This window comes from Salmo salar, chromosome 17, assembly GCF_965601325.2.
Source record: "Salmo salar chromosome 17, fSalSal1, whole genome shotgun sequence".
NCBI classification, from domain to species: Eukaryota; Metazoa; Chordata; class Actinopteri; order Salmoniformes; family Salmonidae; genus Salmo; species Salmo salar.
Window position 1 is genome coordinate 26077854 of NC_138307.1, and position 27147 is coordinate 26105000.

The following is a 27147-nucleotide window of genomic DNA, read 5'->3' on the forward strand; positions in this document are numbered from 1 at the left end:
TCTCTACCCCTCCTCTTCTCTCCTACCCTCTCCTCTTCTCTCTACCCCTCCTCTTCTCTCTACCCCTCCTCTTCTCTCTACCCCTCCTCTTCTCTCTCCCTCCTCTTCTCTACCCCTCCTCTTCTCTCCCCTCCTCCTCTCTACCCTCCTCTTCTCTCTACCCTCCTCTTCTCTACCCCTCCTCTTCTCTCTACCCCTCCTCTTCTCTACCCCTTCTCTTCTCTCTACCCCTCCTCTTCTCTCCTGCCTCCTCTTCTCTACCCCTTCTCTCTCTCCCCTCCTCTTCTCTACCCCTCCTCTTCTCTCTACCCCCTCCTCTTCTCTCTACCCTCCTCTTCTCTACCCCTCCTCTTCTCTACCCCTCCTCTTCTCTCTACCCCTCCTCTTCTCTCTACCCCTCCTCTTCTCTCTACCCCTCCTCTTCTCTACCCCTTCCTCTTCTCTCTACCCCTCCTCTTCTCCTCTACCCCTCCTCTTCTCTCTCACTCCCTCCTCTTCTCTACCCCTTCTCTTCTCTCTACCCCTCCTCTTCTCTCTACCCCCTGCCCCTCCTTCTCTCTACCCCTCCTCTTCTCTACCCTCCTCTTCTCTCTCCTCCTCTTCTCTCCTACCTCTCCTCTTCTCTCTACCCTCCTCTTCTCTCTACCCCTCCTCTTCTCTCTACCCCTTCTCTTCTCTCTACCCTCCTCTTCTCTCTACCCCTCCTCTTTCTCTACCCCTCCTCTTCTCTCTACCCCTCCTCTTCTCTACCCTCTCTCTCTTCTCTCTACCCCTCCTCTTCTCCTACCCCTCCTCTTCTCTACCCTTCTCTTCTCTCTACCCTCCTCTTCTCTCTACCTCCTCTTCTCTACCTCTCCTCTTCTCTCTACCCCTCCTCTTCTCTACCCTCCTCTTCTCTACTCCCTCCTCTTCTCTACCCTCTCCTCTTCTCTCTCCCCTCCTCTTCTCTACCCCTCTCTTCTCCTCTGCCTCTCCTCTTCTCTACCCCTCCTCTTCTCCTCCTACCCCTCCTCTTTCTACCCTCCTCTTCTCTACCCTCTCCTCCTCTCTACCCCTCCTCTCTCTCCCCTCCTCTTCTCTACCCCTCCTCTTCTCTACCCCTCCTCCTCTCTACCCTCCTCTTCTCTACCCCTCCTCTTCTCTACCCCTCCTCTTCTCTACCCCTTCTCTTCTCTCTACCCCTCCTCTTCTCTACCTCTCCTCTTCTCTCTACCCCTCCTCTTCTCTCCCCCTCCTCTTCTCTCTCCCCTCCTCTTCTCTACCCCTCCTCTCTCTCTACCCCTCCTCTTCTCCTACCCCTCCTCTTCTCTACCCCTTCTCTTCTCTCCCCTCCTCCTCTCTCCCCTCCTCTTCTCTACCCCTCCTCCTTCTCTACCCCTCCCTTCTCTACCCCTCCTCTTCTCTACCTCCTCTCTTCCTCTACTCCCTCCTCTTCTCTACCCCTCCTCTTCTCTCCTCTTCTCTTCTCTACTCTCCTACCTCTTCTCTACCTCCTCCTCCTCTCTACCCCTCCTCTCTCTACCCTCCTCTCTCTCTACCCCTCCTCTTCTCTACCCCTCCTCTTCTCTTCTACCCCTCCCCTTCTCTACCCTCTCCTCTTCTCTACCCCTCCTCTTCTCTACCTCCTCCTCTTCTCTACCCCTCCTCTTCTCTACCTCCTTCTCTTCTCTACCTCCTCCTTCTCTACCCCTCCTCTTCTCTACCCTCCTCTCTCTACCCCTTCTCTTCTCTACCCCTCCTCTTCTCTCTACCTCCTCTTCTCTACCCCTCCTCTTCTCTCCTACCCCTCCTCTTCTCTACCCCCTCCTCTTCTCTCTACCCCTCCTCTTCTCTACCCCTCCTCTTCTCTACCTCCTCCTCTTCTCCTACCCTTCTCTTCTCTCTACCCTCCCTTTCTCTCTACCCCTCCTCTGTCTCCTACCCCTCTCTTCTCTACCCCTCCTCACTCTACCCCTCCTCTTCTCTCTACCCCTCCTCTTCTCTACTCCTCCTCTTCTCTCTCCTCCTCTTCTCTACCCCTCCTCTTCTCTCCACCCTCCTCTTCTCTACCTCCTTCTCTCTCTCTACCCCTCCTCTTCTTACCCCTCATCTTCTCTCACCTCCTCTTCTCTCCCTCCTCTTCTCTACTTCCCTCCTCTTCTCTACCCCTCCTCTTCTCTCTCCTCCTCTTCTCTCCCCTCTCCTCTCTCTCTACCCCTCCTCCTTCTCTCTACCTCCTCTTCTCTCTACCCCTCCTCTCTCTCTACCCCTCCTCTTCTCTACCCCTCCTCTTCTCTACCCCTCCTCTTCTCTCTACCCCTCCCCTTCTCTCTCACCCCTCCTCTCTCTCTCCTCTGCCTCCTCTTCTCTACCCCTCCTCTTCTCTACCTCCTCTTCTCTCCACTTCTCTTCTACTCTGCCCCTCCCTTCTCTCTACCCCTCCCTTCTCTGTCCTCTCCTCTTCTCTACTCCTCTCTCTTCTACCCTCCTCTTCTCTCTACCCCTCTCTCTTCTCTCTGCCCTCCTCTTCTCTACCCCTCTCTCTTCTCTCTACCCTTCCTCTTCTCTCTACCCCTCCCCTTCTCTCTACCCCTCCCCTTCTCTCTCCCTCCTCTTCTCTCTACCCCTCCTCTTCTCTCTACCCCTTCCTCTTCTCTCTACCCCTCCCTCTTCTCTCTACCCCTCCTCTTCTCTACCTACCTCTCTTCTCTCTACCTCTCTACTTCTCTCTACCTCCTCCTCTCTCTCTACCCTCCTTCTCTCTACTCCCTTCTCTCTACCCCTTCTCTTCTCTCTACTCCCTCCTCTTCTCTCTCCCCTCTCTCTCTCTCTACCCCTCCTCTCTCTCTCTCCTTCTCTCTCTCTCCTCCTCTCTCTCTCTACCCCTCCTCTTCTCTCCCCTTCTCTTCCCTACTCCCTCCTCTTCTCTCTACCCTCCTCTTCTCTACTCCCTCCTCTTCTCTCTACCCCTCCTCTTCTCTACCCCTCCTCTTCTCTCTACTCCCTCCTCTTCTCTACCCCTTCTCTCTCTCTACCCCTGCCTCTCTCTCTCTCTCCACCTCCTCTTCTCTACCCCTCCTCTCTCTCTACCCCTCCTCTTCTCTACCCCTTCTCTTCTCTCTCTGCCCTCCCCTTCTCTCTACCCCTCCTCTTCTCTCTACTCCCTCCTCTTCTCTACCCCTCCTCTTCTCTCTACCCCTCCTCTTCTCTACCCTTCTCTTCTCTCTCTCGCCTCCCCTTCTCTCTGCCTCCCCTTTCGCTCTACTCTCTCCTCTACCCCTCCTCTTCTCTCTACCTCCTCCTCTCTCTACCTCCTACCTCCTCCTCTCTGCTCTCCCTCCTCTTCCTCTACCTCCTTCTCTCTCTCTCTACCCCTCCTCTTCTCTCTGCCTCCTCTTCCTCTGCCCCTCCCTTCTCTCACCCCTCCTCTTCTCTCTGCCCTCCTCTTCTCCTCTACCCCTCCTCTTCTCTCTACCCCTCCTCTTCTCTACTCCCTCCTCTTCTCTCTCCTCCTCCTCTCTCTCTCCCCTCCTCTTCTCTCTACCCCTTCTCTCCTCCTCTACCCCTTCTCTTCTCTCTACCCTCTCTCTTCTCTCTACCCCTCCCTCTTCTCTCTGCCCCTTCTCTTCTCTACTCCCTCCTCTTCTCTCTGCCCCTCTCCTCTCTACCCCTTCTCTTCTCTACCCCTCCTCTTCTCTACCCTCCTTCTCTTCCCTCTACTCCTCGCTCCTCCTCTCTACCCCTTCTCTTCTCTCTATCTCCTCCTCTCTCTCTCTACCCCTCCTCTTCTCTCTCTCCCCTCCTCCTTCTCTACCCCTCCTCTTCTCTACCCCTTCTCTTCTCTCTACTCCCTCCTCTTCTCTCTACCCCTCCTCTTCTCTACCCTCCTCTCTCTACCCCTCCTCTTCTCTCTACCTCTCCTCTCATCTACCCCTCCTCTTCTCTCTACCTCTCCTCTCTCTCTCTACCTCTCTCTCTTCTCTCTACCTCCTCCTCTTCTCTCTACCCCTCCTCTTCTCTCTACCCCTCCTCTTCTCTACCTACTCTTCTCTTCTCTCTCCCTCTCCTCTCTCTCCCTCCTTCTCTCTACCTCCTCCTCTTCTCTACCCCTTCTCTTCTCTCCTACCCCTCCCTCTCTCTCTCTACTCCCTCTCTTCTCTACCCCTCCTCTTTCTACCCTCGTCTTATCTACCCTCTCCTCTTCTCTCTACCCCTCCTCTCTCTCTCTACCTCTCCTCTTCTCTACCCTCTCCTCTTCTCTACCCCTCCTCTTCTCTACCCCTCCACTTCTCTCTACTCCCTCCTCTTCTCTCTACCACTCCTCTTCTCTCTACCCTTCCTCTTCTCTACCCCTCCTCTTCTCTCTCTACCCCTCCTCCTTCTCTACCTCCTCCTCTCCCTCTCTCCTACCTCCTCCTCTCTCTCTACCCCTCTCTTCTCTACCCCTCCTCTTCTCTACCCCTCCTCTTCTCTACCCCTCCTCCTTCTCTGCCCCTCCTCTTCTCTACCCCTCCTCTTCTCTACCCCTCCGCTTCTCTACCCCTCCTCTTCTCTCCCCTCCTCTTCTCTCTACCCTCCTCTTCTCTACCCCTCCTCCTCTCTCTACCTCTCCTCTTCTCTCCCCCTTCTCTTCTCTCTCCCTTCTCTTCCTCCTCCTCTCCTCTACCTCTCCTCTTCTCTCTACCCCTCCTCTCTCTACCTCCTTCTCTTCCTCTCTCCCCCTCCTCCTCTCTCTCCTCCTCTTCTCTCTACCCCTCCTCTTCTCTACCCCTCCTCTCTACCCCTCCTCTTCTCTACCACTCCTCTTCTCCCCCTCCTCTTCTCCTACCTCTGCTTCTCTCTGCCCCTCCTCTTCTCTCCCCCTTCTCTTCTCTCTATCCCTCCTCTTCTCTACCCCTCCTCTTCTCTACCCTCCTCTTCTCTACCCCTCCTCTTCCTCTCTACCCCTCCTCTTCTCTACCCCTCCTCTTCTCTCTCCCCTCCTCTTCTCTCTACTCCTCCTCTTCTCTCTACCCCTCCTCTTCTCTCTACCCTCCTCTTCTCTACCCCTCCTCTTCTCTACCCCTCCTCTTCTCTCTACCCCTCCTCTCTCTCTACCCCTCCTCTTCTCCTCTACCCTCCTCTTCTCTACCCCTCCTCTTCTCTCTACCCTCCTCTTCTCTCTACCCCTCCTCTTCTCTCCTACCCCTCCTCTTCTCTACCCCTCCTCTCTCTACCCCTCCTCTTCTCTCTACCCCTCCTCTTCTCTCTACCCCTCCTCTTTCTCTACCCCTCCTCTTCTCTCTACCCCTCCCTCCTTCTCCTACCCCTCCTCTTCTCTACCCCTCCTCTTCTCTCTATCCCTCCTCTTCTCTACCCCTTCTCTTCTCTCCTACCCCCTCCTCTTCTCTACCCCTCCTCTCTCTCTACCCCTCCTCTTCTCCTACCCTCCTCTTCTCTACCCCTCCTTTTCTCTACCCCTCCTCTCTCTCTACCCCTCCTCTTCTCTACCCCTCCTCTTCTCTACCTCTCCTCTTCTCTACCCCTCCTCCTTCTCTACCCCCTCCTCTTCTCTCTACTCCCTCCTCTTCTCTCTACCCCTCCTCTTCTCTACCCCTCCTCTTCTCTACCCCTCCTCTTCTCTCTACTACCCTCCTCTTCTCTCTACCTCCTCTCTGCCTCTCTCTCTACCCCTCCTCTTCTCTACCCCTCCTCTTCTCTACCCCTCCTTCTCTACCACCTCCCCTTCTCTACCTCCTCTTCTCTCCTCCTCCTCTTCTCTACCCTCTCTTCTCTCCCCCTTCTCTTCTCTCTACCCTCCTCTTCTCTACCTCTCCTCTTCTCTCTACCCCTCCTCTTCTCTGCCCTCTCTCTCTCTCTCTCCCTCCTCTTCTCCTACCCTCCTCTTCTCTACCTCCTTCTCTCTCTCCTACCCCTCCTCTTCTCTACCCCTCCTCTTCTCTACCCCTTCTCTTCCTCCTACTCCCACCTCCTTCTCTACCCCTCCTCTTCTCCTACCCTCCTCTTCCTCTACCCCTCCTCTTCTCTCTGCCTCCCTCTTCTCTCTACTCCCTCTCTCTTCTCTACCCCTCCCTCTCTCTCTCATACCCCTCCCCTTCTCTACCCCTCCTCTTCTCTACCCCTCCTCTTCTCTTCCCTCCGCTTCTCCTACCCTCCTCTTCTCTACCCCTTCTCTTCTCTACCCCTCCTCTTCTCTACCCCTCCGCTCTCTCTCCTCCTTCTCTCCCTTCTCTCCTCCACCCCTCCTCTTCTCTACCCCTCCTCCTCACCTCTCTCTCTACCCCTCCTCTTCTCTCTCCCCTCCTCTTCTCTACCCCTCCTCTTCTCTCTACCCCTCCTCTTCTCTCTACCCCTCCTCTTCTCTTCTCTCACCCCTCCTCTTCTCCTACCCCTCCTCTTCTCTAACCCTCCTCTTCTCTACCCTCCTCTTCTCTACCCCTCCCTCTCTTCTCTACCCCTCTCTCTTCTCTCTACCCCTCCTCTCTCTACCCCTCCTCTTCTCTCTACCCCTCCCTCTTCTCTACCCCTCCTCTTCTCTACCCCTCCTCTTCTCTACCCTCCTCTCTCTCTCTCTATCCCTCCTCTCTCTACCCCTCCTCTCTCTCTACCCCTCCTCTTCTCTACCTCTCCTGCTTCTCTCTACCCCTCCTCTTCTCTACCCCTTCCTCTTCTCTCTACTCCCTCCTCTTCTCTACCCCTCCTCTTCTCTACCCTCCTCTTCTCTCTACCCCTCTCTCTTCTCTACCCCTCCTCTTCTCTACCCCTCCTCTTCTCTCTCCCCTCCTCTTCTCTCTACCCCTCCTCTTCTCTCCCCCTCCTCTTCTCTCTACCCCTCCTCTTCTACCCCTCCTCTTCTCTACCCCTCCTCTTCCTCTCTACCCCTCCTCTTCTCTCTCTGCCCTCCTCTTCTCTCTACCCCTCCTCTTCTCTACCCCTCCTCTTCTCTCTACCCCTCCTCTTCTCTACCCCTCTCTCTTCCTCTCTACCTCCTCCTTCTCTGCTCTCCTTCTCTACCCCTCCTCTTCTCTCTCCTCCTCCTTCTCTCTATCCCTCCTCTTCTCCTCCACCCTCCTCTTCTCTACCCCTCCCTCCTTCTCTACCTCCTCCTTCTCCTACCCCTCCTCTTCTCTCTACCCTCCTCTTCTCTACACCCTCCTCTTCTCTCTACCATCCTCCTCTTCTCTCCTCCTCCTCCTTCTTCTGCCCTCCTCTTCTCTACCCCTCTCCTTCTCCTACCCTCCTCCTTTCTCTACCCCTCCTCTTCTCTACTCCTCCCTCTTCTCTACCCCTCCCTCTCCTCTCTACCCTCCTCTTCTCTCTACCCTCTCCTTCCTCTCTCCTCTCCTCTTCTCTCTCCCTCCTCTCTCTCTCTACCCCTCTTCTTCTCTCCCCTCCTCCTCTCCTTCCTCCTCTCTCTACCTCCTCTTTCTCTCTCCCTCCTCCTTCTCTACCCCTCCTCTTCTCTCACCCCTCCTCTTTCTACCCCTCCTCTTCCTCCTACCCCTCCCTTCTCTACCTCCTCTCCTCTCTCTCCCTCTCTCTCTCTACCCCTCCTCTCTCTCTCACGCCTTCTCTTCTCTCTACCCTCCTCTTCTCTGCCTCTCTCTCTCTCTACCCCTCCTCTTCTCTACCCCTTCTCTTCTCTCTACCCCTCCTCTTCTCCTACCCCCTCTTCTCTACCCCTCTCTTCTCTACCCCTCCTCTTCTCCTGCCCCTCCTCTTCTCTACCCCTTTCTCTCTACCCCACCTCTTCTCTCCCCTCCTCTTCTCTCACCCTCCTCTTCTCTACCCCTCTCTTCTCCTACCCTCCTCTCTCTCTACCCCTCCTCTTCTCTACCCCTCCTCTTCTCTCTACCCCTCCCCTTCTCTACCCCTCCTCTTCTCTACCCCTCCTCTTCTCTTCCCCTCCGCTTCTCTACCCCTCCTCTTCTCTACCCCTTCTCTTCTCTACCCCTCCTCTTCTCTACCCCTCCTCTTCTCTACTCCCTCCTTTTCTCTACCCCTTCTCTTCTCCTACCCCTCCTCTTCTCTCTACCCCTCCTCTTCTCTACCCCTCCTCTTCTCCCCCTCCTCTTCTCTCTACCCTCCTCTTCTCTACCCCTCCTCTTCTCTCTACACCTCCTCTCTCTCTACCCCTCCTCTTCTCTAACCCTCCTCCTTCTCTACCCCTCCTCTTCTCTACCCCTCCTCTTCTCTACCCCTCCTCTTCTCTCTACCCTCTCCTCCTTCTCTACTCCTCCTCTTCTCTCTACCCCTCCTCTTCTCTCTACCTCCTCCTCCTCTCTCTCTCCTCTCCTCTTCTCTGCCCCTTCTCTTCTCTCCTACCCCTCCTCTCTCTCTACCTCCTCCTCTTCTCTACCTCTCTCCCCTCTTCTCTACCCCTTCTCTTCTCTCTCTATCTTCTCTCCCTCTCTCTCTACCCCTCCCCTTCTCTCTACCTCCTCCTCTTCTCTCTACCCCTCCTCTTCTCTACCCCTCCTCTTCTCTACCCCTCCTCTTCTCTACCACTTCTCTTCTCTCTACCCCTCCCCTTCTGTCTACCCTTCCTCTTCTCTCTACCCCTCCTCTTCTCTACCCCTCCTCTTTTCTACCCCTCCTCTTCTCTACCCCTTCTCTTCTTCTACCACTTCTCTTCTCTCTACCCTCCTCTTCTCTCTACCCCTCCCCTTCTCTCTACCCCTCCCCTTCTCTCTACCCTCCTCTTCTCTCTGCCCTCCTCTTCTCTCTACCCCTCCTCTTCTCTACCCCTTCTCTTCTCTCTACCCCTCCTCTTCTCTCTACCCCTCCTCTTCTCTCTACCCCTCCCCTTCTCTCTACCCCTCCCCTTCTCTCTACCCCTCCTCTTCTCTCTACCCCTCCTCTTCTCTCTACCCCTCCTCTTCTCTCTACCCTCCTCTTCTCTCTCCTCCTCTTCTCTCTACCCCTCACTTCTCTCCTACCCCTCCTCTTCTCTCTACCCCTCCTCTTCTCTCTACCCCTCCTCTTCTCTACCCCTCCTCTTCTCTCTGCCCCCTCCTCTTCTCTCTACCTCTCCTCTTCTCTCTACCCCTCAACTTCTCTCTACCCCTCCTCTTCTCTCTACCCCTCCTCTTCTCTAACCCTCCTCTTCTCTACCTCCTCCTCTTCTCTACCCCTCCTCTTCTCTACCCCTCCTCTTCTCTCTACCTCCTCCTCTTCTCTACCCCTCCTCTTCTCTCTACCCCTCCTCTTCTCTACCCCTTCTCTTCTCTCTACCCCTCCTCTTCTCTCTACCCCTCCTCTTCTCCTACCCCTACTCTTCTCTATCCCTCCTCTTCTCTACCCCTCCTCTTCTCTCTACCCCTCCTCTTCTCTCTACCCCTCCTCTTCTCCTACCCCTCCTCTTCTCTCTACCCCTCCTCTTCTCCTCTACCCCTCCTCTTCTCTCTACCCCTCCTCTTCTCTCTACCCCTCCTCTTCTCTCTACCCCTTCTCTTCTCTCTACCCCTCCTCTTCTCTCTACCCCTCCTCTTCTCTCTACCCCCTCCTCTTCTCTACCCCTTCTCTTCTCTTTACCCCTCCTCTTCTCTCTACCCCTCCTCTTCTCTTTACCTCCTCCTCTCTCTACCCCTCCTCTTCTCTACCCCTCCTCTTCTCTCCCCTCCTCTTCTCTACCTCTCCTCTTCTCTACCCCTCCTCTTCTCTACCCCTCCTCTCTCTCTCACCCCTTCTCTTCTCTCTACCCCTCCTCTTCTCTACCCCTCCTCTCTCTACCCCTCCTCTTCTCTCTACCCCTCCTCTTCTCCTACCTCTCCTCTTCTCTACCCCTCCTCTTCTCTACCCCTCCTCTTCTCTACCCCTTCTCTTCTCTCTACCCCTCTCTTCTCTCTACCACTCCTCTTCTCTCTACCTCTCCTCTTCCCTCTACCCCTCCTCTTCTCTACCCCTCCTCTCTTCTCTACCCTCCTCTTCTCTACCCTCCTCTTCTTCTCTACCCTCCTCTTCTCTACCCCTTCTCTTCTCTCTACCTCTCCTCTTCTCTACCCCTCTCCTCTTCTCTCTACCCTCCTCTTCTCTACCCCTCCTCTTCTCTACCCCTCCTCTTATCTACCCCTCCGCTTCTCTACCCCTCCTCTTCTCTCTGCCTTCTCTCTCTCTACCCCCTCCTCTGTCTCTACCCCCTCCTCTTCTCTACCCCTCCTCTTCTCTACCCCTCCTCTTCTCTACCCCTCTCTCTCTCTCTCTTCCCCTCCCTCTCTCTACCCCCTCCCCTTCTCTCTACCCCTCCTCTTCTCTCCTACCCTCCTCTCTCTACCCCTCCTCTTCTCCTCCCTCCTCTTCTCTTACCACCTTCTCTCTCTCTCTACCCCTCCCCTTCTGTCTACCCCTCTCTCTTCTCTCTACCCTCCTCTTCTCTACCCCTCCTCTTCTCTACCCTCCTCTTCTCTACTCCTCTCTCTTCTCTACCTTCTCTCTCTCTACCTCCTCTCTCTTCTCTCTACCTCTCTCCCTTCTCTCTACCCCTCCCCTTCTCTCTACCTCCTCCTCTTCTCTCTACCTCCTCCTTCTTCTCTCTACCCTCCTCCTTCTCTACCCTTCTCTCTCTACCTCCCTCCTCTCTCTCTACCCCTCCTCTTCTCTCTACCCCTCCCCTTCTCTCTACCCTCCCTTCTCTCTACCCCTCCTCTTCTCTACTCCTCTCCTCTTCTCTCTACCCCTCCTCTTCTCTCTACCCCTCCTCTTCTCTCTACCCCTCCTCTTCTCTCTACCCCTCCACTTCTCTCCTACCCCTCCTCTTCTCTACCTCCTTCCTCTTCTCTTCTCTACCCCTCCTCTTCTCTACTCCCCTCCTCTTCTCTCTACCCCTCCTCTTCTCTCTACCTCCTCTTCTCTCTACCCCTCCTCTTCTCTACCCCTCCTCTTCTCTCTACCCCTTCTCTTCTCTCTACCCCTCCTCTTCTCTACCCTCCTCTTCTCTACCCTCCTCTCTCCTCCTACCCCTCTCTCCTCTCTCTACCCTCCCCTTCTCTCTACCCCTCCTCTTCTCTCTACCTCCTCCTCTCTCTCCCCTCCTCTCTCTACCCTCCTCTTCTCTACCCTTCTCTTCTCTCTACCCCTCCCCTTCTCTCTACCCCTCCCCTTCTCTCTACCTCTCCTCTCTCTCTACCCCTCCTCTTCTCTCTACCCCTCCTCTTCTCTCACCTCTCCTCTTCTCTCTACCCCTCCTCTTCTCTACCCCTTCTCTTCTCTCTACCCCTCCTCTCTCTCTCTACCCCTCCCCTTCTCTCTACCCCTCCTCTTCTCTCTACCCCTCCTCTTCCTCTCTACCCCTCCTCTTCTCTCTACCCCTCCTCTTCTCTACCCCTCCTCTTCTCTCTACCCCTCCTCTTCTCTCTACCCCTTCTCTTCTCTCTACCCCTTCTCTTCTCTCTACCCCTTCTCTTCTCTCTACCCCTCCTCTTCTCTCTACCCCTTCTCTTCTCTCTACCCCTCCTCTTCTCTCTACCTCTCTCTTCTCTCTCTCTCTCCTTCCTCTACCCCTCCTCTTCTCTACCCCTTCTCTTCTCCTCTACCCCTCGTCTTCTCTCTACCCCTTCTCTTCTCTCTATCCCTCCTCTTCTCTCTACCCCTCCTCTTCTCTCTACCCCTCCTCTTCTCTACCCCTCCTTCTCTACCCCTTCTCTTCTCTCTACCCTCCTCTTCTCTCTACCCCTCCTCTTCTCTACCCCTCCTCTTCTCTACCCCTCCTCTTCTCTCTACCTCTCCTCTTATCTACCCCTCCTCTTCTCTCTACCTCTCCTCTTCTCTCTACCTCTCCTCTTCTCTCCTACCCCTCCTCTTCTCTCACCCCTCCTCTTCTCTACCCCTCCTCTCTCTCTACCCCTTCTCTTCTCTCTACCCCTCCTCTTCTCTACCCCTCCTTCTCTCTACCCCTCCTCTTCTCACCCTTCTCTTCTCTCTGCCTCCTCTTCTCTCTACCCCTCCTCTTCTCTACCCCTCCTCTTCTCTACCCCTCTCTTCTCTACCCCTCCTCTTCTCTCTACCCCTCCTCTTCTCTCTACCCCTCCTCTTCTCTACCCCTCCTCTTCTCTACCCCTCCTCTTCTCTACCCCTCCCTTCTTCTCTACCCCTCCTCTCTCTCTACCCCTCCCTCTCTCTCTACCCCTCCTCTTCTCTCTCCCCTCCTCTTCTCTCTACCCTTCCTCTTCTCTACCCCTCCTCTTCTCTCTACCCCTCCTCTTCTCTCACCCCTCCTCTTCTCTCTACCTCTCCTCTTCTCTACCCCTCCTCTTCTCTACCCCTCCTCTTCTCTACCCCTCCTCTTCTCTACCTCTCTACCCCTCCTCTTCTCTCTACCCCTCCTCTTCTCTCTACCCCTCCTCTTCTCTACCCCTCCTCTTCTCTACCCCTTCTCTTCCTCTACCCCTCCTCTTCTCTCTACCCCTCCTCTTCTCTCTACCCCTCCTCTTCTCTCTACCCCTCCTCTACCCTCTCTTCTCTCTACCCCTCCTCTTCTCTCTACCCTCCTCTTCTCTCTACCCCTCCTCTTCTCTACCCCTCCTCTTCTCTCTACCCCTCCTCTTCTCTCTACCCCTCCTCTTCTCTACCCCTCCTCTTCTCTCTACCCCTCCTCTTCTCTACCCCTCCTCTTCTCTACCCCTCCTCTTCTCTCTACCTCTCCTCTTCTCTACCCCTCCTCTTCTCTCTACCCCTCCTCTTCTCTACCCCTCCTCTTCTCTCTACCCCTCCTCTTCTCTACCCCTCCTCTTCTCCTACCCCTCCTCTTCTCTACCCCTCCTCTTCTCTACCCTCCTCTTCTCTACCCCTCCTCTTCTCTACCCCTCCTCTTCTCTACCCCTCCTCTTCTCTACCCCTCCTCTTCTCTACCCCTCCTCTTCTTCTACCCTCCTCTTCTCCTACCCCTCCTCTTCTCTACCCCTCCTCTCTCTCTACCCCTCCTCTTCTCTACCCCTTCTCTTCTCTACCTCCTCTTCTCTCTACCCCTCCTCTTCTCCTACCCCTCTCTCTCTCTACCCCTCCTCTCTCTCTACCCCTCCTCTTCTCTCTCCCCTCCTCTTCTCTACCCCTCCTCTTCTCTCTACCCCCTCCTCTTCTCTACCCCTCCTCTTCTCTACCCCTCCTCTTCTCTACCCCTCCTCTTCTCTACCCCTCCTCTTCTCTACCCCTCCTCTTCTCTACCCCTCCTCTCTCTCTACCCCTCCTCTTCTCTACCCCTCCTCTTCTCTACCCCTTCTCTTCTCTACTCCCTCCTCTTCTCTCTACCCCTCCTCTTCTCTCTACCCCTCCTCTTCTCTCTACCCCTCCTCTTCTCTACCCCTCCTCTTCTCTACCCCTCCCCTTCTCTCTACCCCTCCTCTTCTCTCTACCCCTCCTCTTCTCTCTACCCCCTCCTCTTCTCTACCCCACCTCTTCTCTACCCCTCCTCTTCTCTCTACCCCTCCTCTTCGCTCTACCCCTCCGCTTCTCTCTACCCCTCCACTTCTCTCTACCCCTCCTCTCTCTCTCTACCCCTCCTCATCTCTACCCCTCTCTCTCTCTCTACCCCTCCTCTTCTCTACCACCTCCCTCCTCTTCTCTCTACCCCCTCCTCTTCTCTACCCCTTCTCTTCTCTCTACCCCTCCTCTTCTCTACCCCTCCTCTTCTCTACCCCTCTCTCTCTCTACCCCTCCCCTTCTCTCTACCCCTCCTCTTCTCTACCCCTCCTCTCTCTACCCCTCCTCTTCTCTACCCCTCCTCTTCTCTACCCTCCTCTTCTCTCTACCCCTCCTCTTCTCTACCCCTCCTCTTCTCTACCCCCTCCTCTTCTCTACCCCTCCTCTTCTCTACCCCTCCTCTTCTCTACCCCTCCTCTTCTCTACCCCTTCCTCTTCTCTCTACCCCTCCTCTTCTCTACCCTCCTCTTCTCTACCCCTCCTCTTCTCTCTACCCCTCCTCTTCTCTACCCCTCCTCTTCTCTCTACCCCTCCTCTTCTCTCACCCCTCCTCTTCTCTACCCCTCCTCTTCTCTCTACCCTCTCCTCTTCTCTACCCCTCCTCTCTCTCTACCCCTCCTCTTCTCTCTACCCCCTCCCTCTTCTCTCTACCCCTCCTCCTCTCTCTACCCCTCCTCTTCTCTCTACCCCTCCTCTTCTCTACCCCTCTCTCTCTCTCTACCCCCTCCTCTTCTCTCTACCCCTCCTCTTCTCTCTACCCCTTCCTCTCTCTCTACCCCTCCTCTTCTCTCTACCCCTCCTCTTCTCTCTACCCCTCCTCTTCTCTCTACCGCACCTCCTCTTCTCTACCCCTCCTCTTCTCTACCCCTCCTCTTCTCTCTACCCCTCCTCTTCTCTCTACCCCTCCTCTTCTCTACCCCTCCTCTTCTCTACCCCTCCTCTTCTCTCTACCCCTCCTCTTCTCTACCCCTCCACTTCTCTCTACCCCTCCTCTTCTCTCTACCCCTCCTCTTCTCTCTACCCCTCCTCTTCTCTCTACCCCTCCTCTTCTCTCTACCCCTCCTCTTCTCCTACCCTCCTCTTCTCTCTACCCCTCCACTTCTCTCTACCCCTCCTCTTCTCCACCCCTCCTCTTCTCTCTACCCCTCCTCTTCTCTACCCCTCCTCTTCTCTCTACCCCTCCTCTTCTCTCTACCCCTCCTCTTCTCTCTACCCCTCCTCTTCTCTCTACCCCTCCTCTTCTCTCTACCCCCTCCTCTTCTCTCTACCCCTCCTCTTCTCTACCCCTCCTCTTCTCTACCCCTCGTCTTCTCTACCCCTCCTCTTCTCTCTAACCCCTCCTCTTCTCTCTACCCCTCCTTCTCTCTACCCTCCTCTTCTCTACCCCTCCTCTTCTCTACCCCTCCTCTTCTCTACCCCTCCTCTTCTCTACCCCTCCTCTTCTCTCTACCCCTCCTCTTCTCTCTACCCCTCCTCTTCTTCTACCCCTCCTCTTCTCTACCCCTCCTCTTCTCTCTACCCCTCCTCTTCTCTACCCCTCCTCTTCTCTCTACCCCTCCTCTTCTCTACCCCTCCTCTTCTCTACCCCTCCTCTTCTCTCTACCCCTCCTCTTCTCTACCCCTCCGCTTCTCTACCCCTCCTCTTCTCTACCCCTCCTCTTCTCTACCCCTCCGCTTCTCTACCCCTCCTCTTCTCTACCCCTCCTCTTCTCTCTACCCTCCTCTTCTCTACCCCTCCTCTTCTCTACCCTCCTCTTCTCTCTACCCCTTCCTCTTCTCTACCCCTCCTCTTCTCTCTACCCCTCCTCTTCTCTACCCCTCCTCTTCTCTCTACCCCTCCCCTTCTCCCTACCCCTCCTCTTCTCTCTACCCCTCCTCTTCTCTACCCCTCCTCTTCTCTCTACCCCTCCTCTTCTCTACCCTCCTCTTCTCTACCCCTCCTCTCTCTTCTCCTCCTCTTCTCTACCCCTCCTCTTCTCTACCTCTCTCTTCTCTCTACCTCCTCTTCTCTACCCCTCCTCTTCTCTCTACCCCTCCTCTTCTCTACCCCTCCTCTCTCCCTCCTCCTCACTACCCCTCCTCTTCTCTACCCCTCCTCTTCTCTACCCCTCCTCTTCTCTCTACCTCTCCTCTTCTCTACCCCTCCTCTTCTCTCTACCCCTCCTCTTCTCTACCCCTCTCTCTTCTCTGCCTCCTCCTCTTCTCTACCCCTCCTCTCTCTACCCTCCTCTTCTCTACCCCTCCTCTTCTCTACCCTCCGCTTCTCTACCCTCCTCTCTCTCTACCCCTCCTCTTCTCTACCCCTCCTCTTCTCTCTACCCCTCCTCTTCTCTCTACCCCTCCGCTTCTCTACCCCTCCTCTTCTCTACCCCTTCGTCTTCTCTACCCCTCCTCTTCTCTACCCCTCCTCTTCTCTACCCCTTCTCTTCTCTACCCCTCCTCTTCTCTACCCCTCCTCTTCTCTACCCCTCCGCTTCTCTCTACCCCTCCTCTTCTCTACCCCTCCTCTTCTCTCTACCCCTCCTCTTCTCTACTCCCTCCTCTTCTTCTCTACCCCTCCTCCTCTCTCTACCCCACCTCTTCTCTCTACCCCTCCTCTTCTCTACCCCTCCTCTTGTCTACCCCTCCGCTTCTCTACCCCTCCTCTTCTCTACCCCTTCTCTTCTCTACCCCTCCTCTTCTCTCTACCCCTCCTCTTCTCTCTACCCCTCCTCTTCTCTCTACCCCTCCTCTTCTCTCTACCCCTCCTCTTCTCTCTACCCCTCCTCTTCTCTCTACCCCTCCTCTTCTCTACCCCTCCTCTCTCTCTACCCCTTCTCTTCTCTCTACCCCTCCCCTTCTCTCTACCCCTCCTCTTCTCTACCCCTCCTCTTCTCTACCCCTCCTCTTCTCTACCCTACCTCTTCTCTCTACCCCTCCTCTTCTCTACCCCTCCTCTTCTCTCTACCCCTCCTCTTCTCTACCCCTCCTCTTCTCTCTACCCCTCCTCTTCTCTCTACCCCTTCCTCTTCTCTCTACCCCTCCTCTTCTCTACCCCTCCTCTTCTCTACCCCTCCTCTCTCTACCCTTCTCTTTTCTCTACCCCTCCCCTTCTCTCTACCCCTCCCCTTCTCTCTACCCCTCCTCTTCTCTCTACCCCTCCCCTTCTCTACCCCTCCTCTTCTCTACCCCTCCTCTTCTCTACCCCTACCTCTTCTCTACCCCTCCTCTTCTCTACCGCTCCGCTTCTCTACCCCTTCTCTTCTCTACCCCTCCTCTTCTCTACCCCTCCTCTTCTCTACCCCTCCTCTTCTCTACCCCTCCTCTTCTCTCTACCCCTCCTCTTCTCTACCCCTCCTCTTCTCTCTACCCCTCCTCTTCTCTACCCTCCTCTCTCTACCCCTCCTCTTCTCTCTACCCTCTCTCTACCCTCCTCTTCTCTACCCCTCCTCTCTCTACCCCTCCTCTTCTCTACCCCTCCTCTTCTCTACCCCTCCTCTTCTCTACCCCTCCTCTCTCTACCCCTTCTCTCTCTACCCTCCTCTCTCTACCCCTCCTCTTCTCTCTACCCCTCCCTTCTCTACCCCTCTCTTCTCTACCCCTCCTCTTCTCTACCCCTCCTCTTCTCTACCCTCCTCTTCTCTACCCCTCCTCTTCTCTACCCCTCCTCTTCTCTCTACCCCTCCTCTTCTCTCTACCCCTCCTCTTCTCTCTACCCTCCTCTCTCTACCCCTTCTCTTCTCTCTACCCCTCCTCTTCTCTCTACCCCTCTCTTCTCTACCCCTCCTCTTCTCTCTACCTTCTCTTCTCTACCCTTCTCTTCTCTACCCCTCCGCTTCTCTACCCCTTCTCTTCCCTCTACCCCTCGTCTTCTCTCTACCCCTTCTCTTCTCTCTATCCCTCCTCTTCTCTCTACCCCTCCTCTTCTCTCTACCCCTCCTCTTCTCTACCCCTCCTCTTCTCTACCCCTTCTCTTCTCTCTACCCCTCCTCTTCTCTCTACCCCTCCTCTCTCTACCCCTCCTCTTCTCTACCCCTCCTCTTCTCTCTACCTCTCCTCTTATCTACCCCTCCTCTTCTCTCTACCTCTCCTCTTCTCTCTACCTCTCCTCTTCTCTCTACCCCTCCTCTTCTCTCTACCCCTCCTCTTCTCTCTACCCCTCCTCTTCTCTACCCCTTCTCTCTCTCTACCCCTCCTCTTCTCTACCCCTCCTTCTCTCTACCCCTCCTCTTCTCTACCCCTTCTCTTCTCTCTACCCCTCCTCTTCTCTCTACCCCTCCTCTTCTCTACCCCTCCTCTTCTCTACCCCTCCCGTCTTCTCTACCCCTCCTCTTCTCTCTACCCCTCCTCTTCTCTCTACCCCTCCCTCTCTCTCTACCCCTCCTCTTCTCTCTACCCCTCCTCTTCTCTACCCCTCCTCTTCTCTACCCCTCCTCTTCTCTCTACCCCTCCTCTTCTCTCTACCCCTCCTCTTCTCTCTACCCTCTCCTCTTCTCTACCCCTCCCTCTTCTCTCTACCCCTCCTCCTTCTCTCTACCCCTCCCCTTCTCTCTACCCCTCCTCTTCTCTCTACCCCTCCCCTTCTCTCTACCCCTCCTCTTCTCTCTACCCCTCCGCTTCTCTACCCCTCCGCTTCTCTACCCCTCCCCTTCTCTCTACCCCTCCCCTTCTCTCTACCCCTCCTCTTTCTCTACCCCTCCTCTTCTCTACCCCTCCTCTTCTCTCTACCCCTCCTCTTCTCTCTACCCCTCCTCTTCTCTCTACCCCTCCTCTTCTCTCTACCTCTCCTCTTCTCTCTACCCCTCCTCTTCTCTACCCCTTCTCTTCTCTCTACCCCTCCTCTTCTCTACCCCTACCTCTTCTCTCTACCCCTCCTCTTCTCTACCCCTCCTCTTCTCTACCCCTCCTCTTCTCTACCCCTCCTCTTCTCTACCCCTCTCTCTTCCCTCTACCCCTCCTCTTCTCTCTACCCCTCCTCTTCTCTACCCCTCCTCTTCTCTCTACCCCGTCCTCTTCTCTACCCCTTCTCTTCTCTCTACCCCTCCTCTTCTCTCTACCCCTCCTCTTCTCTCTACCCCTCCTCTTCTCTCTACCCCTCCTCTTCTCTCTACCCCTCCTCTTCTCTCTACCCCTCCCCTTCTCTACCCCTTCTCTTCTCTCTACCCCTCCTCTTCTCTCTACCCCTCCTCTTCTCTACCCCTCCTCTTCTCTCTACCCCTCCTCTTCTCTACCCCTCCTCTTCTCTACCCCTCCTCTTCTCTCTACCTCTCCTCTTATCTACCCCTCCTCTTCTCTCTACCTCTCCTCTTCTCTCTACCCCTCCTCTTCTCTCTACCCTCCTCCTCTTCTCTCTACCCCTCCTCTTCTCTCTATCCCTCCTCTTCTCTACCCCTTCTCTTCTCTCTACCCCTCCTCTTCTCTACCCCTCCTTCTCTCTACCCCCTCCTCTTCTCTACCCCTTCTCTTCTCTCTACCCCTCCTCTTCTCTCTACCCCTCCCCTTCTCTACCCCTCCTCTTCTCTACCCCTCGTCTTATCTACCCCTCCTCTTCTCTCTACCCCTCCTCTTCTCTCTACCCCCTCCTCTTCTCTACCCCTCGTCCTATCTACCCCTCCTCTTCTCTCTACCCCACCTCTTCTCTACCCCTCCACTTCTCTGTACCCCTCCTCTTCTCTCTACCTCTCCTCTTCTCTCTACCCCTCCTCTTCTCTCTACCCCTCCTCATCTCTCTACCCCTCCTCTTCTCCACCCTCCTCTTCTCTCTACCCCTCCACTTCTCTCTACCCCTCCTCTTCTCCACCCCTCCTCTTCTCTCTACCCCTCCTCTTCTCTACCCCTCCTCTTCTCTCTACCCCTCCTCTTCTCTCTACCCCTCCTCTTCTCTCTACCCCTCCTCTTCTCTCTACCCCTCCTCTTCTCTACCCCTCCTCTTCTCTCTACCCCTCCCTCTCTCTCTACCCCTCCTCTTCTCTCTACCCCTCCTCTTCTCTCTACCCCTCCTCTTCTCTCTACCCCTCCTCTTCTCTCTACCCCTCCTCTTCTCTCTACCCCTCCTCTTCTCTCTACCCCTCCTCTTCTCTCTACCCCTCCTCTTCTCTCTACCCCTCCTCTTCTCTCTACCCCTCCTCTTCTCTACCCCTCCTCTTCTCTACCCCTCCTCTTCTCTACCCCTCCTCTTCTCTCTACCCCTCCTCTTCTCTACCCCTCCTCTTCTCTTACCCCTCCTCTTCTCTCTACCCCTCCTCTTCTCTCTACCACTCCTCTTCTCTCTACCCCTCCTCTTCTCTACCCCTCCTCTTCTCTCTACCCCTCCTCTTCTCTACCCCTCCTCTTCTCTCTACCCCTCCCCTTCTCCCTACCCCTCCTTTTCTCTCTACCCCTCCTCTTCTCTACCCCTTCTCTTCTCTCTACCCCTCCTCTTCTCTACCCCTCCTTCTCTCTACCCCTCCTCTTCTCTACCCCTTCTCTTCTCTCTACCCCTCCTCTTCTCTCTACCCCCTCCTCTTCTCTACCCCTCCTCTTCTCTACCCCTCCTCTTATCTACCCCTCCTCTTCTCTCTACCCCTCCTCTTCTCTCCACCCCTCCTCTTCTCTACCCCTCGTCTTATCTACCCCTCCGCTTCTCTCTACCCCTCCTCTTCTCTACCCCTCCTCTTCTCTACCTCTCCTCTTCTCTCTACCTCTCTTCTTATCTACCCCTCCTCTTCTCTCTACCTCTCCTCTTCTCTCTACCCCTCCTCTTCTCTCTACCCCTCCTCTTCTCTCTACCCCTCCTCTTCTCTCTACCTCGCCTCTTCTCTCTACCCCTCCTCTTCTCTCTACCCCTCCTCTTCTCTCTACCTCTCCTCTTCTCTCTACCCCTCCTCTTCTCTCTACCCCTCCTCTTCTCTCTACCCCTCCTCTTCTCCACCCTCCTCTTCTCTCTACCCCTCCATTTCTCTCTACCCCTCCTCTTCTCTCACCCCTCCTCTTCTCTCTACCCCTCCTCTTCTCTCTACCCTCTCCTCTTCTCTCTACCCCTCCTCTTCTCTCTACCCCTCCTCTTCTCTCTACCCTCTCCTCTTCTCTCTACCCCTTCTCTTCCCTCTACCCCTCCTCTTCTCTTTACCCCCTCCTCTTCTCTCTACCTCTCCTCTTCTCTTACCCCTCCTCTTCTCTCTACCTCTCCTCTTCTCTCTACCCCTCCTCTTCTCTCTACCCCTCCCCTTCTCTCTGCCCCTCTCTTCTCTCTACCCCTCCTCTTCTCTCTACCCCTCCTCTTCTCTCTACCCCTCCTCTTCTCTCTACCCTCCTCTTCTCTTTACCCCTCCTCTTCTCTCTACCTCTCCTCTTCTCTCTACCCCTCCACTTCTCTCTACCTCTCCTCTTCTCTCTACCCCTCCTCTTCTCTCTACCCCTCCTCTTCTCTCTACCCCTCCTCTTCTCCACCCTCCTCTTCTCTCTACCCCTCCACTTCTCTCTACCCCTCCTCTTCTCCACCCCTCCTCTTCTCTCTACCCCTCCTCTTCTCTATCCCTCCTCTTCTCTACCCCCCCTCTTCTCTCTACCCCTCCTCTTCTCTCTACCCCTCCTCTTCTCTCTACCCCTCCTCTTCTCTCTACCCCTCCTCTTCTCTACCCCTCCTCTTCTCTACCCCTTCTCTTCCCTCTACCCCTCCTCTTCTCTCTACCCCTCCTCTTCTCTCTACCCCTTCTCTTCTCTCTACCCCTCCTCTTCTCTCTACCCCTCCTCTTCTCTCTACCCTCCTCTTCTCTACCCTTCTCTCTCTCTACCCCTCCTCTTCTCTACCCCTCTCTCTCTACCCCTCCTCTTCTCTACCCCTCCTACCCCTCCTCTTCTCTACCCCTCCTACTTCTCTTACCCCTCCTCTTCTCTCTACCTCTCCTCTTCTCTCTACCCCTCCTCTTCTCTCTACCCCTCCTCTTCTCTCTACCCCTCCTCTTCTCCACCCTCCTCTTCTCTCTACCCCTCCACTTCTCTCTACCCCTCCTCTTCTCTCACCCCTCCTCTTCTCTCTACCCCTCCTCTTCTCTACCCCTCCTCTTCTCTCTACCCCTCCTCTTCTCTCTACCCCTCCTCTTCTCTCTACCCCTCCTCTTCTCTCTACCCCTCCTCTTCTCTACCCCTCCTCTTCTCTCTACCCCTCCTCTTCTCTACCCCTCCCTTCTCTCTACCCCTCCTCTTCTCTCTACCCCTCCTCTTCTCTCTACCCCTCCTCTTCTCTCTACCCCTCCTCTTCTCTACCCCTCCTCTTCCTCTACCCCTCCTCTTCTCTCTACCCCTCCTCTTCTCTCTACCCCTTCTCTTCTCTCTACCCCTCCTCTTCTCTCTACCCCTCCTCTTCTCTACCCCTCCTCTTCTCTACCCCTCCTCTTCTCTCTACCCCTCCTCTTCTCTCTACCCCTCCTCTTCTCTACCCCTCCTCTCTCTCTACCCCTCCTCTTCTCTACCCCTCCTCTTCTCTCTACCTCTCCTCTTCTCTCTACCCTTCCTCTTCTCTACCCCTCCTCTTCTCTTACCCCTCCTCTTCTCTACCCCTCCTCTTCTCTCTACCCCTCCCCTTCTCCCTACCCCTCCTTTTCTCTCTACCCCTCCTCTTCTCTACCCCTTCTCTTCTCTCTACCCCTCCTCTTCTCTACCCCTCCTTCTCTCTACCCCTCCTCTTCTCTACCCCTTCTCTTCTCTCTACCCCTCCTCTTCTCTCTACCCCTCCTCTTCTCTACCCCTCCTCTTCTCTACCCCTCGTCTTATCTACCCCTCCTCTTCTCTCTACCCCTCCTCTTCTCTCCACCCCTCCTCTTCTCTACCCCTCGTCTTATCTACCCCTCCGCTTCTCTCTACCCCTCCTCTTCTCTACCCCTCCTCTTCTCTACCTCTCCTCTTCTCTCTACCTCTCTTCTTATCTACCCCTCCTCTCTCTACCTCTCCTCTCTCTCACCCCTCCTCTTCTCTCTACCCCTCCTCTTCTCTCTACCCCTCCTCTTCTCTCTACCCTCCTCTTCTCTCTACCCCTCCTCTTCTCTACTCCCCCTCCTCTTCTCTCTACCCCTCCTCTTCTCTCTACCCCTCCTCTTCTCTCTACCCCTCCTCTTCTCCACCCTCCTCTTCTCTCTACCCCTCCTCTCTCTACCCCCCTCTTCTACCCCTCCTCTTCTCTCTACCCCTCCTCTTCTCTCTACCCTCCTCTTCTCTCTACCCCTCCTCTTCTCTCTACCCCTCCTCTTCTCTCTACCCCTCCTCTTCTCTACCCCTTCTCTTCTCTCTACCCCTCCTCTTCTCTCTACCCCTCCTCTTCTCTACCCCTCCTCTTCTCTCTACCCCTCCTCTTCTCTACCCCTCCTCTTCTCTACCTCTCCTCTTCTCTCTACCTCTCCTCTTATCTACCCCTCCTCTTCTCTCTACCTCTCCTCTTCTCTCTACCCCTCCTCTTCTCTCTACCCCTCCCCTTCTCTCTACCCCTCCTCTTCTCTCTACCCCTCCTCTTCTCTACCCCTCTCTTCTCTCTACCCCTCCTCTCTCTACCCCCCTTCTCTCTACCCCTCCTCTCTCTACCCCTCTCTTCTCTCTACCCCTCCTCTTCTCTCTACCCCTCCTCTTCTCTACCCCCTCTTCTCTACCCCTCTCTATCTACCCCTCCTCTTCTCTACCCCTCCTCTTCTCTCTACCCCTCCTCTTCTCTACCCCTCCTCTTCTCCACCCTCCTCTTCTCTCTACCCCTCCACTTCTCTACCCCTCCTCTTCTCACCCCTCTCTTCTCTCTACCCCTCCTCTTCTCTACCCTCCTCTTCTCTACCCCCCTCTTCTCTCTACCCCTCCTCTTCGCTACCCCCCTCTCTCTACCCCTCCTCTTCTCTCTACCCCTCCTCTTCTCTACCCCTCCTCTTCTCTACCCCTTCTCTACCCTCTACCCCTCCTCTTCTCTCTACCCCTCCTCTTCTCTCTACCCCTCCTCTTCTCTCTACCCCTCCTCTTCTCTCTACCCCTCCTCTTCTCTCTACCCCTCCTCTTCTCTACCCCTCCTCTTCTCTCTACCCATCCTCTTCTCTCTATCCCTCCTCTTCTCTACCCCTCCTCTTCTCTCTACCCCTCCTCTTCTCTACCCCTTCTCTTCTCTACCCCTCCTCTTCTCTCTACCCCTCCTCTTCTCTCCACCCCTCCTCTTCTCTACCCCTCGTCTTCTCTACCCCTCCTCTTCTCTCTACCTCTCTTCTTATCTACCCCTCCTCTTCTCTCTACCTCTCCTCTTCTCTCTACCCCTCCTCTTCTCTCTACCCCTCCTCTTCTCTCTACCCCTCCTCTTCTCTCTACCTCTCCTCTTCTCTCTACCCCTCCTCTTCTCTCTACCCCTCCTCTTCTCTCTACCTCTCCTCTTCTCTCTACCCCTCCTCTTCTCTCTACCCCTCCTCTTCTCTCTACCCCTCCTCTTCTCCACCCTCCTCTTCTCTCTACCCCTCCACTTCTCTCTACCCCTCCTCTTCTCCACCCCTCCTCTTCTCTCTACCCCTCCTCTTCTCTATCCCTCCTCTTCTCTACCCCCCCTCTTCTCTCTACCCCTCCTCTTCTCTCTACCCCTCCTCTTCTCTCTACCCCTTCTCTTCTCTCTACCCCTCCTCTTCTCTCTACCTCTCCTCTTCTCTACCCCTTCTCTTCTCTACCCCTTCTCTTCTCTACCCCTCCTCTTCTCTACCCCTTCTCTTCCCTCTACCCCTTCTCTTCTCTCTACCCCTCCTCTTCTCTCTACCCCTCCTCTTCTCTCACCCCTTCTCTCTCTCTACCCCTCCTCTTCTCTCTACCCCTCCTCTTCTCTACCCCTCCTCTTCTCTCTACCCCTCCTCTTCTCTACCCCTCCTCTTCTCTACCCCTCCTCTTCTCTCTACCTCTCCTCTTATCTACCCCTCCTCTTCTCTCTACCTCTCCTCTTCTCTCTACCCCTCCTCTTCTCTCTACCCCTCCTCTTCTCTCTACCCCTCCTCTTCTCTCTACCCCTCCTCTTCTCTACCCCTCCTTCTCTCTCCCCCTCCTCTTCTCTACCCCTTCTCTTCTCTCTACCCCTCCTCTTCTCTCTACCCCTCCTCTTCTCTACCCTCCTCTTCTCTACCCCTCGTCTTATCTACCCCCCTCTTCTCTCTACCCCTCCTCTTCTCTCTACCCCTCCTCTTCTCTACCCCTCGTCTTATCTACCCCTCCTCTTCTCTCTACCCCTCCTCTTCTCTACCCCTCCTCTTCTCTACCTCTCCTCTTCTCTCTACCTCTCTTCTTATCTACCCCTCCTCTTCTCTCTACCTCTCCTCTTCTCTCTACCCCTCCTCTTCTCTCTACCCCTCCTCTTCTCTCTTCCCCTCCTCTTCTCTCTACCTCTCCTCTTCTCTCTACCCCTTCTCTTCTCTCTACCCCTCCTCTTCTCTCTACCCCTCCTCTTCTCTCTACCCCTCCTCTTCTCTCTACCCCTCCTCTTCTCTACCCCTTCTCTTCTCTCTACCCCTCCTCTTCTCTCTACCCCTTCTCTTCTCTCTACCCCTCCTCTTCTCTCTACCCCTCCTCTTCTCTCTACCCCTCCTCTTCTCTCTACCCCTCCTCTTCTCTCTACCCCTCCTCTTCTCTCTACCCCTTCTCTTCTCTCTACCCCTCCTCTTCTCTCTACCTCTCCTCTTCTCTCTACCCCTCCTCTTCTCTCTACCCCTTCTCTTCTCTCTACCCCTCCTCTTCTCTCTACCTCTCCTCTTCTCTCTACCCCTCCTCTTCTCTCTACCCCTCCTCTTCTCTACCCCTCCTCTTCTCTCTACCTCTCCTCTTCTCTCTACCCCTCCTCTTCTCTCTACCCCTTCTCTTCTCTACCCCTCCTCTTCTCTCTACCCCTCCTCTTCTCTCTACCCCTCCTTTTCTCTCTACCCCTCCTCTTCTCTACCCCTCCTCTTCTCTATACCCCTCCTTCTCTCTACCCCTCCTCTTCTCTATACCCCTCCTTCTCTCTACCCCTTCTCTTCTCTCTACCCCTCCTCTTCTCTCTAATCCTCCTCTTCTCTCTACCCCTCCTCTTCTCTCTACCCCTCCTCTTCTCTACCCCTCCTCTTCTCTCTACCTCTCCTCTTCTCTCTACCCCTCCTCTTCTCTCTACCCCTTCTCTTCTCTACCCCTCCTCTTCTCTCTACCCCTCCTCTTCTCTCTACCCCTCCTCTTCTCTCTACCCCTTCTCTTCTCTCTACCCCTCCTCTTCTCTCTACCTCTCCTCTTCTCTCTACCCCTCCTCTTCTCTCTACCCCTCCTCTTCTCTCTACCCCTCCTCTTCTCTCTACCCCTTCTCTTCTCTCTACCCCTCCTCTTCTCTCTACCTCTCCTCTTCTCTCTACCCCTCCTCTTCTCTCTACCCCTCCTCTTCTCTACCCCTCGTCTTATCTACCCCTCCTCTTCTCTCTACCTCTCCTCTTATCTACCCCTCCTCTTCTCTCTACCCCTCCTCTTCTCTCTACCCCTCCTCTTCTCTCTACCCCTCCTCTTCTCTCTACCCCTCCTCTTCTCTACCCCTCCTCTTCTCCACCCCTCCTCTTCTCTACCCCCCCTCTTCTCTCTTATCCTCCTCTTCTCTCTACCCCTCCTCTTCTCTCTACCCCTCCTCTTCTCTCTACCCCTCCTCTTCTCTACCCCTCCTCCTCTCTACCCCTCCTCTTCTCTTCCCCCCCTCTTCTCTACCCCTCCTCTTCTCTCTACCCCTCCTCTTCTCTTTACCCCTCCTCTTCTCTTTACCCCTCCTCTTCTCTCTACCCCTCCTCTTCTCCACCCCTCCTCTTCTCTCTACCCCTCTTCTCTCTACCCCTCCTCTTCTCTCTACCTCTCCTCTTCTCTTTACCCCTCCTCTTCTCTCTACCCCTCCTCTTCTCTCTACCCCTCCTCTTCTCTCTACCCCTCCTCTTCTCTTTACCCCTCCTCTTCTCTCTACCTCTCCTCTTCTCTTTACCCCTCCTCTTCTCTCTACCTCTCCTCTTCTCTCTACCCCTCCTCTTCTCTCTGCCCCTCCCCTTCTCTCTGCCCCTCTTCTTCTCTCTACCCCTCCTCTTCTCTCTACCCCTCCTCTTCTCTCTACCCCTCCTCTTCTCTTACCCCTCCTCTTCTCTCTACCTCACCTCTTCTCTCTACCCCTCCTCTTCTCTCTACCTCTCCTCTTCTCTCTACCCCTCCTCTTCTCTCTACCCCTCCTCTTCTCTCTACCCCTCCTCTTCTCCACCCTCCTCTTCTCTCTACCCCTCCACTTCTCTCTACCCCTCCTCTTCTCCACCCCTCCTCTTCTCTCTACCCCTCCTCTTCTCTATCCCTCCTCTTCTCTACCCCCCCTCTTCTCTCTACCCCTCCTCTTCTCTCTACCCCTCCTCTTCTCTCTACCTTTCCTCTTCTCTCTACCCCTCCTCTTCTCTTTACCCCTCCTCTTCTCTCTACCCCTCCTCTTCTCTCTACCCCTCCTCTTCTCTCTACCCCTCCTCTTCTCTACCCCTCCTCTTCTCCACCCCTCCTCTTCTCTACCCCCCCTCTTCTCTCTTATCCTCCTCTTCTCTCTACCCCTCCTCTTCTCTCTACCCCTCCTCTTCTCTCTACCCCTCCTCTTCTCTACCCCTCCTCCTCTCTACCCCTCCTCTTCTCTTCCCCCCCTCTTCTCTACCCCTCCTCTTCTCTCTACCCCTCCTCTTCTCTTTACCCCTCCTCTTCTCTTTACCCCTCCTCTTCTCTCTACCCCTCCTCTTCTCCACCCCTCCTCTTCTCTCTACCCCTCTTCTCTCTACCCCTCCT

General features: G+C 55.3%; 1 protein-coding gene across 9 annotated transcripts in view; it reads left to right on the plus strand.

Annotated features, from left to right (window-relative positions):
* The window catches only part of LOC106592409 (dystrophin), a 429474-nt gene that overhangs the window by 26629 nt on the left and 375698 nt on the right, over window positions 1–27147 (plus strand). The window lies entirely within an intron of this gene.